This window comes from Leopardus geoffroyi, chromosome C1 (genome assembly GCF_018350155.1).
Source record: "Leopardus geoffroyi isolate Oge1 chromosome C1, O.geoffroyi_Oge1_pat1.0, whole genome shotgun sequence".
Lineage (NCBI taxonomy): Eukaryota > Metazoa > Chordata > Mammalia > Carnivora > Felidae > Leopardus > Leopardus geoffroyi.
Window position 1 is genome coordinate 173,159,767 of NC_059328.1, and position 13,181 is coordinate 173,172,947.

The following is a 13,181-nucleotide window of genomic DNA, read 5'->3' on the forward strand; positions in this document are numbered from 1 at the left end:
GCCTAAAGCCAGCAGAAGGAAGGAAATAATAAAGATTAGCATAGAATTAATGACCTAGAAACTACAAAAAAAAAAAAAAAAAAAAAGTCAATGAGACCAGGAGCTAATTCTATGAAAAGATTAAAAAAATTGATAACCCTCCAGCCAGACTTATCAAAAGATAAGAAAGGACCCAAATAAATAAAATCACTAAAATCACATATGAGAAAGGAGAAATAACAACCAACGCCACAGAAATACAAACAATTAGAATATTATGAAAAACTGTATGCCAACAAATTGGACAACTTAGAAGTAATGAATAAATTCCTAGAAACATAACCTACCAAAACTAAAACAGAAAGAAATAGAAAACTTGAAGAGACCAATAACCAGGAAAGAAATTGCATCAGTAATTTTAAAATCTCCAAACAAAAGTCAAGAACGAGACTACGTCACAGGCGAATTCTACCAAATACTTAAAGAATGCTTAACACTGGGGAACCAGGGTGGCTCAGTGGGTTAAATGATCAACTTCAGCTCAGGTCATTATCTCACAATTCATGAGTTTGAGCTCCGTGTGGCACTCTGTGCTAACAGCTCAGAGACTGGAGCCCTCTTTGGATTTTATGTCTCCCTCTCTCTCTCTGCCGCTCCTCCTCTTCATGTTCTCTCTCTCTCTCTCTGTCTCTCTCTGTCTCTGTCTCAAAAATAAATAAACACTAAGGAAGACTTAATACCTATTTTTCTCAAACTCTTCCAAAAAATACAAAAGGAAAGAAAACTTCCAAATTAATTCTGTGAGGCCAGCATTACCCTAATACCAAAACCAGATAAAGACACCACAAAAAAAAAGAGAACTACAGGCCAATGTTCTTGATGAGCATTGATGTAAAAATTCTCAATAAAATAGTAGCAAGCTGAATCCAACAACACATTAAAAATATCATTCACCACAATCAAGTGGGATTTATTCCTGGGTAGCAAGTGTGGCTCAGTATTTGAAAATCAACAAAATAAAGGATGAGAACCATTTAAATAGATGCAGAGAAAGCATTTGACAAAGTATGATATCAGTTCATGATAAAATAAACTCTCAACAAAGTAGTTTTAGAGGAAATATACCTCAACATAATAAAGGCCATATACAAAATACCCACAGCTAACATCGTCTTAGTGGGGAAAAGCTGAGAGCTTTCCTCTATGGTCCAGGAAAGACAGAGATGTCCACTCTCATCACTATTATTCAACATATTACTGGAAGTCTTGGCCACAGCAATGAGACAACTAAAAGAAATAAAAGGCATCCAAATTGGCAAGGAAGAAGTAACGCTTTCACTGTTTGCAGATGAAATGATACTATATATATAAAAGATGTAAGACATCACTAAAAAACTGCTAGAACTGATAAACAAGTTCAGTAAAGTCACAGGATACAAAATCAACATACAGAAATCTGTTGCAGCCAAATGAAAAATTAAGGAATCAATCCCATTTATAACTGCACCAGAAAAATAAGCTACTTAGGAATAAACCTAACCAAAGAGATGAAGGATCTGTACACTAAAAACTATAAAACACTGGTGAAAGAAATTGGAAGAAGATACAAAGAAATGGAAAGACAGTCCATACTCATGAATTCCAAGAACAAATGTTGTTAAAATGTCTATACAGCTCAAAGCAATCTATACATTTAATACAATCCCTATGAAAATACCAACAGCATTTTTCACTGAGCTGGAGCAAACCTAAAATTTGTATAGAATTCCAAAAACCCCTGAATAGCCAAAGAAACCTTGAAAAAGAAAAACAAAGCTGAAGGCATCACAATTCCAGACTTCAAGCTATATTATAATGCTATAGTCATCAAGACAGCATGGTACTCTCAAAGAGAGAGAGAGAGAGTGAGAGAGAGAGAATAGAAAACCCAGACATGGACCCACAACTATATGGTCAATTAATCTCCAACAAAGCAGGAAATAATATCCAATGGAAAAAGAAGTCTCTCCAATAAGTGGTATTGGGAAAACTGGACAGCAACATGCAGAAGAATGAAACTGGAGCACTTTCTTCCACTATACACAAAAATAAATTCAAAATGATGCAAGACCCAAATGTGAGACAAGGAAACCATCAAAATCCTAGAAGAGAACATGGGCAGCAACCTCTTTGACATAGGCTATAGCAACTTCTTACTAGACACATCTCTGGAGGCAAGTGAAAAAAAGCAAACATGAACTTGGGACTTCATCCAGATAAAAAGTTTCTGCATATTGATGTAAACAGTTAACAGAACTAAAAGACAACCTATGGAATGGAAGAAGATATTTGCAAATGACATACAGGATAAAGGTTTAGTATCCAAAATCTATAAAGAACTTATGAAACCCAACACCAAATAAACAAAGAACCCAGTTAAGAAATGGGCAGAAGACATGAACACTTTTCCAAAGAAGACACCCGGATGGCCAAAAGACAAATGAAAAGATGCTCAACATCACTCATCATCACAGAAATACAAACCAAGACCACCATGGGACACCACCTCATCTTACCTGTCAGAATGGCTAAAATCAACAGCACAGGAGATAACAGATGTTCAGGAGAATGTGGAGAAAGGGGAACCCTCTTACACTGTTGGTGGGAATGAAAACTGGTGCAACCACTCTGGAAAACAGTATGGAGGTTCCTCAGAAAGTTAAAACTAGAACTACCCTATTAGCCAGCAATTGCACTACTAGGTATTTTTCCAAATGATACAAAAATACTGATTTGAAGGGGCACATGCACCCTGATGTTTATAGAAACATTATCAACAATAGCAAAATTAGGGAGAGAGCTCACATGTCCATTCACTGATGAATGGATAAAGAAGTGGTGTGTGTGTGTGTGTATGCACACACACACACATAGTCTCAAATTCTCAAATACTATGGAATATTACTCAGCTATTAAAAAGAATGAAATCTTGTTGCCATTTGCAACAACATGAATGGAGCTAGAGTGTATTATGCTAAGCAGAATAAATTAGTCAGAGAAAGACAAATACCATATGATTTCACTCCTATGTTGAATTTAAGAAACAAAGAGGAACATAGGGGAAGGGGAGCAAAAGAGAGGGAAGCAAACCATAGGAGACTCTTTTTTATTTTTTAATTTTTTAGAGAGAGAGAGAGCATGAGTCGGGGAGAAGGGCAGATGGAGAGAGAAAGAGATTGAATCTCAAGCAAGCTCCATGCTCAGTGTAGAGCCCAATGTGGGGCTCATTCCCATGACCCTGGGTTCATGACCTGAGTCAAAACTGAGAGTTGGATGCTCAACTGACTAAACCACCCAGGTCCACAAAGAGACTCTTAACTATAGAGAACAAACTAGGTTGATGAAGTGGACATGGGTGGGGAATGGGCTAAATGAATGATGGGTATTGTGTTGAACACAACAGGATATTTTCAATTAAAGGGTTGTAGTTGTAAAGCTTTTAATTTATGGTTAATTCAAGGTTTTTGAAATAAAAAGTTAACTGTTATGGAAGGGGGGCTCCCGCAAATAACATTTTCAATGGGAAATCTATTTTAGTTTTAATTAGTCAACCAACTTGGTAATTGATAATATTTTATTATAATGTACAGACAAATATTTATCACCTATATAAACCTGATTAATGTAATAAGACTGTTGGAGATACAGAAACATGAGAAAAATATCCTCACATTAGTTTGCAGAATGACTAGAGAAATATAACTGGCACAAATTCATTAAAAGTACAATCGAGTGTCTACTAAATGCTAAGCTCTTTGCTAATTATATGATACCATTAGAGAATTATTTACTTGAATTAATATGATACTTGTTCAAAAATGTACTATCAACTTATAACAACTTGTATGAGAACAAGACCAATGGAGCATGGAAACTAGAGCTTCCTGGAGAAAGATTATTAGATTATTAGAAAAGAGCCTACCAGTAGGAGGTGTGTGTGTGTGTGTGTGTGTGTGTGTGTGTGTGTGTGTCTATACACAAAGAATGGGCTTATGCAACTGTGGAGGCTGGCTAGGCAAATATGAAATCCATAGCTCAGGAAGAGAACATTATGACTATGACCCCGTAGGTACAAGCTAAATAGAGTCTCTGAATACAGAAAAGGTCTAAGTCATCTTCAGTAGAGCTCACCTGCTTAGATCAGGCTCACACAGGATAAAATCCTGATTAGGGAGTTTAATCACATTTGTAGAATTCTCCATAGTTGCACCTAAATTACTGTTTGGTTGAATGAGTGGGACCCTAGTGGAGTCTAGCCACACTAACATGCCATAGAGCTGTCACAGTATTATAGGCCTCCTTTGTCAGTTTAGGAATTTGGGGACTATTCCACAAAAATGTAGTTATTCTAAATTTTTTTAATGTTTATTTTTGAAAGGGAAAGAGTATGAGTGGTGGAAGGGCAGAGAGAGAGAGGGAGACACAGAATCCGAGGGAGGATGCAGGCTCCAAGCTGTCAGCATAGAGCCCCATGTGGGGCTCGAACTCACAAACTACGAGATCATGACCTGAGCCAATGTCAGACACTTAACCGACTGAGCCACCCAGGTACCCCCAATGTAGTTATTCTAAAGTAGAATGGGCATCTCAGACAATGTGCTAGTTATTTTAAAGTTTCACTGGCAATCTTAAAAGGTAGTCTTTATTAAATACTTAATATATGTTAGGCAATTTCTAAAGTATTTTACATATATCCATTATTTAAAACAAAAACAACTTTATGAGGTAATATTATTAACGTTTCCATTTGAAGAAATCAAGACTCAGAAAGGTTAAGTAAATTGTCTAAGTATCATAACCATGTTTTATAATAAATATCCTGTATAGTGACACATAGATGGGTAGACATGCAAAGAGAAAAAGATCTAGTCATATAGCTTTAAGGCAGTGACATAAACAGAATTAAATAGAGGCATGAATATGAGAAAAAATACATTTGGATAAATATAATGGTCAAATGAGGGAAATTCATCAAAATCCACTTCAAAATAGAGAAATTGTGAAACTATGTAAACTGTGTTAGTATCAATATAAGTCAGAGATTTTCTAAGGAAGACAGTTAGGGATTGATGAAAGTTGACAGTTGAGACTTGAATCTTTCTAAAAAATAAATAATAAAAAGGCAACAAGGAGTATTGCTAATTGTTTACAATTTAAGAACAAAGAGGTGATGCAGAAAGACAAGTGAACAAGAGAAATAAGGTAGGGAATTAGTAAGATAAAATACATAGTATAATGAATGAGGGATGATTAATCATGTTAAATAAATTTGAGAGTTTGAGTAGGATTTTCTTTGAATTTAGCTAGGAGAAAACCAGTTGTGATATTTAAGAGGAGGGACTCAACAGTGTAGGTGAGAATGCTAGCTACAGAAAACAAAGGGGATGGAGATGAGAATATTAGATGAATTAATTATTCATATGAGGATTATTGCTGTAAGAACAGAGATATGATTGAGCTACATTCAGGGGACTAGTGGGTCAATTGTTCTGTCTGAAGTTAATTTAAAGACAGAAGAAGAAGGGGTTGATAAAGAGTATGTGTGATAAAGAGGTGTATAAGAGCAAACATATAATATTAAATATATTCATGGATTATGTCTCCAGCATTTTTAAAGTAGGCTCCAAACCCAACATGGTGCTTGAATTTATGACCCCAAGATTAAGAGTTGCACCCTCTATCCACTGATCCAGTCAGGTACCCCTTGGATTGTATCTCTAAACACTAGTCTGATATCAGACCCATATCAAGGTCTTAAGTATTAATTAATTCAGATATCATCAGATTTAATCTGGTACACTGAAATTTCACAATAAACTAAGAACGAAGAACATCTATGAAAATGATTTTGTGATACAACAGAGGAATTTAAGAAAGGATTTAAAGAAAAGAAGTCATTTGGAGAAAGTCCCAGGGAAAATTTTAAAATTGCCAGTGTTTAAATTGCTTGAAGTTGGAGAAAGGATACAACCGTTTTTTATGACTGCAGATACAAAGGAAATGGATTTTCTAAATATGTACCTAATATGACTCTTCTCTCTTCAAAGAGTTGAGTCATTAGAGTTTGCATACCAGTACTGAAATGGAGGGTTTGTGCTGTTAAAAATCATACTGAATGACTTTCTTTTTTTAATCAACTGCTAACTTTCAGCTTTGACCGCACTGCCATACCTTTTTATTTTCTTTCAGACCCTTGCATTTCAGGTCCAATTATTCTTTAATAACAAAAGGACTGCAAAATAAATAATATATATTTTATGCACACTAAAGTCCTCAGACATTTAAATGTCTATAGCTCAAATTTGCATTAAAAAATAATGTTCACACGGAAATAGGTTAGTTCATGATGGAAAAACCTCAAAAATGCATTTTCCAGAGACAGACCTATTATTTCCAGGACAGTACCTTACTATCTTCTCTAGCCTTGTATTCAGTGATATTTCTTTTGATTTAGCAACAAGTTGTTAGACAGCTATATCTTTTAATCCAAATTACCTTAACATAGAATCCTTCTACATCAACAGACATCACTGAACATAAACCTGCATCAAAGACAAAAATGGTGAAAATAGTATATAAAATAAAATAAGAAACAGGTAGTTGTAATATGATGAGACCATGTCAAGTTGTGGGACACCATGTATGATAGTGAGAGATGGAAAAAATGATACAAGTAGTTTATTGGTGAGTAACAGCTATAAATTTTAATATTGATTTGTCATTTGTTTTTGCAAAATGATGAAGTCATAGAAGATACTGTATTTAAAGACAAATCAGTGTTATTAGTTCCCACTGAAAATATCAATTCTTACAAGCTGGATTATTTACATTATTTAAATAGTAGAATGCTAATTAATCTTTTTTTCTTTAATGTGCTTTAGTCACTAAAGTGCTAATGTAATAATCTAGTGTTCAGATCTTTCCTCCTGAAAGTTAACTATGAATCATTTCACAGGCTGTGCATGTAGACAACTTTTTAAGAAATAAAAACAGCAAATGTATGAATGCATTTAGGATATTGAAAGCAACTTATGTGCAATGTAGCACACAACCCTATGAGCTAGAAGAGTGAGTTCTCGGCCTAAGTGTTTAGGAAGCAGAGATCTGGTGCTACCTTACGAATCAAATCACATAGAATTCCATCTATACATGTACAACTGCACCTGCCAACTGTTTTTATCTTATTGGAACTGAGGTCTACTGGCATGACAGAAATTGTCCTCTGGGCTTTCCTTTCTATGTTGTTAATAATCACTTGTAGTTAGCTTCCTGTTCTTCTGCATTTCTTGTATTCCTCTGCAAAGTTACGTTAATTATTCCTATGCTATCAAAGGTAAAGATGTATCTGAATACTATCTGAAAACAAATCTTGCTTTCCTAGATTCATTATCACCAGAGTCTAATTGAAGAATAAAAAAGAATACAGCCAAAGTCCATCTCAGTGTAAATGGCTACTGGTAACTAAATTTTGTATTGGAGTAAAACTTTAGAGGCATCAATCATGTACCAGTGTTATAAAAAAAGAGTGACAGCCATCCAATCCAGTCCTAACTGGATATTACTGTGGAGTTAATCTCACTTATTGATAATGTTCCCTCCTCTGGTTGCAGTTTATTTTTAATTCCTCATTAACCTCTCTATATACTCCAGTGTACTGTAGAAAAATCATATTTCCCAGGCTACATTGTATAATTTGATCTGAAACAAACCCATACCTGTCACACTAGGAAATAAATGACACTCCCAAACCTCAAACAACCAATACAGATTTAAAAAGTCTGCTCTATTAGAAATGTGCTTTCTCTCTCACCCTCCCAAGAGCAATACCATGTAAACCCCATCTTTACTGCTTCCCTTTTACGTAGTCATCCCATACATGTTTGTATACTGGCAGTCTTACCTAATATACTGTTTATAAAATTTGATTTTGGCTTTAATACTATGGAAAACTGATATCATAAGGGAAATCTTTTTTTGTGAGAATTAATTATGGAATCTCTCTTATTATGTCATTTCACTCACTTAGAAAATACAAGTAAAAGCATGAAACCCACAGTGTCTTTGTATTAAAATCCTCTGAATAAGCTCTCTTGCCTTTTATGTATGTTAACCCTTCACTGACTGGCCAGTTTATAAATTGCACAATACTTCTATAATTTTTCTTTGTTATTACTTGTTGATTATAGGGGAAACAAGAAGCACAGAAAAGAGTATGTTAATAAAATTTAAAGCACTTAGTTTTGCTATTATAAGAAGAGTTGACATTAATATTTTAACACAAAAATTGGGATTTTCTAAGTGGATGCAACAATAGAAAAATTTTAATATAAAATGTTCTATATTCATAGAATATTATGCTATATAGAAATTAGCAATAATATAATTCACATTTATTGACACTGAAATTTTTTAAAATTAAAACTATAGGTATGTTACAGAAAAAGTTTATATGTGCATGTATGTATATTTTTAAATAGCAATTTACCAAAGTATTGGTTTAAGGGATAATTTCCCTTCTATCTTTTATATATTTTCTAAATTTCTAATATGAGTATCAGTTATTAGTGTAAAAACAAAACACAAAATTGAATTGACTAAAATATTTGTTAGTCTTTTGTAATGTGTATTGATTTTTGGCTTTTTTTATTTAAAAAAAAAATAATGTTTATTCATGTTTGAGAGACAGAGACAGAGCACCAGCGGGGGAAGGAGAGAGAGAGAGGGAGACCCAGAATCTGAAGCAAGCTCCAGGCTCTCAGCTGTCAGCACAGAGCCCCATGCGGGGCCTGAGCCCACAAGCCCTGAGCCGAAGTCGGAGGCCCAACCAACTGAGCCACCCAGGTGCCCCTGGCTTTTATCATTAACAATCTTAATATTTTGTCACAATTGATGTGACATTTATGACAATGTGTATTTATTATATAGATTTATAATAAATGTATTTTAGTATGCATAGCCATTTCTCAGGACTTCAAAATGCACATCCTGTTTCACTGCTGTAGAAACAAATACTAAGCAAGCTTTGGGCCACGGTAGAGACACTCATAGAAGGTAATGAGGCCCAAAACCAGCTGCATGGCTATGACAATATATTATCCTCAAAATATGCTCACAGGCAATATTTATATGAGATCATACAAAGAGACAATGCTGAAGAGTGGGGAAAAGATATAAAAAATGATACCAATAGAAAGCGATAAGGCTGATATGGAGAGGAAGAAAAAGATAGTCATTTAGGAGATTTCAATATATGAAAATACTATCATCAAATTTTGGCATTTTGGAAGTCTATTTGTAAATGAAATAATCTTGCAAATAAAACCTGATACAAAGAACCAGACTCCACTTTTTGAATGGGATGTTTCATAAGAGTGAAACAAATATCAGAACCCTAACTAGAGGGATGCTCAGATGCAGAGATAGGATGGGTGTTAGAAAAGTGATTTGAAGTGTATTACAGAAGCAAGTGAAGTAAAGCCAGAGCAGAAGCAACTGCAGCAAAGTAAGTACAATATAATTCTTATATAGAGAAACAAAAAAGTAAAAGAGTAATACCTGTTAATGTATTTTCCCAAAATATTAATGTATTTTGGGAAATATAGGTTAAAATTTATGTCTGTATAATAGTCTGTTACAATAATGAAAAATTAAAATCTGAGGCTTCATTTCTAAAATTTGAAAATATTTAACATAAACTAAAATTGATCACAAAGAAGAGCAAAGTTGAAGTAACATAGTGCTATTATTGTTAAATTCACATTTACTGTTTAATAGCAGGAATACATAGTCCCACGGGGCTTGGAGAAACAAATTTAACCCAAATAACTGCTTAAATCATTCTAAATTGTTATGCAATTTCTTTTTAAATGAGCATGTACAGCTGAGTAAATTTGTGCTTATTGTATAATTGGGAGTTTCCCAAATAACCTTCTGTGTAAAGTATAATGTTTACTAAAGAACAATTAATATTATTGTGCTAATTTGATAGTTGTGCATATAGTAAAGCCTGTCTTCACTTTGCATAGTAGTCTACACAGAAAAATAACTGTACAAGTTGAAACTGTGCAAAGTGATTTTAATAATCAATGGGAAAATTTATCATTATTCTGTGCCAAAACGTTAAAGACTCAGTGTTGTTTTTAATGTATAGGGCAGTGAAAAATAGTAAAAATATTATTTAACTGTAATTTAGAACATTGAAATTAAAATATCGCATTTCCTAGTAAAAATACTTGCCGCCTTCTTATATAAGTTATGATATAAAACAAGCAACTTTTCTATAGATTAAAGAATTATCATCTTGCATTCTAATTTTTTTAAGTTTATTTACTTATTTTGAGAGAGACAGCACGTGCTAGCAGAGGACAGGCTGAGAGAGAGGGGGAGAGAATTCCAATTAGGCAGAGGGAGAGGCAGAATCTCAAGCATGTTCCATGATGTCAGTACAGAGCCCAGCACAGGGCTTCATCTCACAAACTGTGAGATCATTACCTGAGCCAAGATCAAGAGTTGGACACTTAACCGACTGAGCCATTCAGGCACCCCAGAATTTTAAACTATACTTTCTCCAGCTAGAGTGAATTATGTTGTTAAAACCTTACTTAAGAAATTGTTTATTTAATTTTTTCAAGGACCCTATTAAATTTATAATTGGTATGCTTATTATTGGATTGATTATTGCTCCAATGCTGTATCTATGTATTCTTTTTTACTTATACATTTTTCATATATATAACAAGTCTTTCCTATATCCTGGGAGGGAAAAAAAAAATCTCAATTTAAAATGTCCAGTGTTCAAATGATCTTCCTTTTCTTTCCCTAGAAAAAGCTTTTTTTAAAATACAGTTTATTTATGGGGCGCCTGGGTGGCGCAGTCGGTTAAGCGTCCGACTTCAGCCAGGTCGCGATCTCGCGGTCCGTGAGTTTGAGCCCCGCGTCAGGCTCTGGGCTGATGGCTCGGAGCCTGCAGCCTGTTTCCGATTCTGTGTCTCCCTCTCTCTCTGCCCCTCTCCCGTTCATGCTCTGTGTCTCTCTGTCCCAAAAATAAATAAACGTTGAAAAAAAATTAAAAAAAAAATACAGTTTATTTATTTATTTTGAGAGAAAGAGAGAGAGAGAGAGAGAGCAGAGGAGGGGCAGAGAAAGGGAGAGACAGAATCTCAAGCAGGCTCTGCATTGTCAGCAAGTAGCCTGATGTGGCACTTGAACTCAGGAACGTGAGATCATGACCTGAGTTGAGATCAAGAGTCAGATGCTCAGTAGACAAACCTGTCCAGGTGCTCCCTTTCCCTAGAAAACTCTATAAATTGGCTCTCCTTCTGCCCCCAATAAGTTTATTTTCTCCTTGATCAGAGGCTACCTGATGTCTCCTCATACTGCACAACTCTAAAACCTGGTTCATTCCTCACCCTATTCATGCCCTTACATTAAGATTTCTATCCTTGAATCTTAAACACTGAACAAATCTAAACATCACTTTCTCTGTCCCATAATTAAACCGCTGCACATTTTGGATAATATCATCCAGATGGTTATAGTGACACTCCATGAAATTCACTGTTAGAAACCTCATCTGTTGACTAAACAATGCCCAAAATCTTTTACTATTATCCCACTTAAACATTTTATAATTTTCATAATGATCATTTAAAAATATTTTCCCTCTCTGAAAACTTTTACAAAACCCCAACACTCCCAAAGGTTTTTCACAAATGACTTTGCCTTTTAGTTCACAGAGAAAATGTGTCATCATATGTTCATGAAAATAACTTTCTGACATCAAATCGGAAAAAAATGGTATCTGCAATATGTGTATGTTTTATACACAGTTTTTTCTTTCCTCTGTTTATAAGGACAATTCTATCACATCCTAAGTGCTGATCTTGTAGCCACATGCTCTATCTTAGCCTCTATTTCTTTTTCAAGGAAATTTCATTATCAGTTATCCTCCTCTTTTATATCTTCAACTCCTCCCTCTCATATTAGCTTTTAAGTACAGTCAAGTTTATTTCATATATCAAGACATTTTGTCCTACTCATCTTCCCCATTACCTACCTCCTTTTCCTCCTCCTCACGGCCCAATGCCATGCATGAGTTGTTTATACACATTCCTTATATTTCCCCATCTCCCCATTAATCCTTACACTACTGTAATCTGGGACTTGCCTGAAAAACTAATCAATCAAAGGACAAACAAATTACCTAATCTTATAAACCAATACCACATTTTTGAAACCAATACCACATTTGGAACTGTTGACAACGACCTCTTCAAAGCATGAAATTGTCTTAAAATCTTTCATCATCACAGGTATTAAAGACATCTCCTCAGAAATAATATACGGAAAACAAATACAAAAATAATTAACAAATGCACACACATACACAGATTCAAAAGTTGAGCAAACTAAGTAAAATAAATTCAAAGAAAACTACATTTACCTACATTTTAGTCAAATTCCTGATTATAAAAACAAACAAACAAAATTCTTAAGAGTGTCCAGAGTAAAAAAACAAAAGACATATTTCTTTAAAAGTCTAGGAAATATTAAAGCTGGGAGCCGAATTTTTAATTTTTTAAAAAAAGGATGATGAAAGTCAGAAGTCAACAGAATGACAAATTTTAACATGATGTAAGAAACAAACAGCAAACAAAAACAACTTTCAATCTAGAATTTATACACAGAAAAAATATCTGTCAAAAACTAAGAAAAAATATATACATTTTCAGTCAATGAAAATGTAAGGGAGTGTGTCACCAAGGAGTCTTGCACTAAAAGAAACCCTAAAGGAAATTGTTGAGGGAGAGGGAAAATATTCTTATTTCAAAACATAAGAATTAATGAAGGAATTACAAAAATACCTTAAAGGGAAAATATATGTAAAAGTACATGAATATTGACTGTAAGAATAATGAATTTTATGATCTTTTGGAGTTTAAAACATGTAAAACAAAATTGTATGCTAGCAATACTGAAAAAGAAGGAAGTTACTAATATTAATGATTTGTTAGAATCATTAAGACAAGGGCTCCTATTACAAACATTGAAATAATAGTAAAATCATGTATGATTAATAGTTATTATGAGAAAAGGAAAAAATATTAATACCTCAAATAAAGGAAAAGAGAAACATAACACCAGTGGGTCATATAAAACTCAAA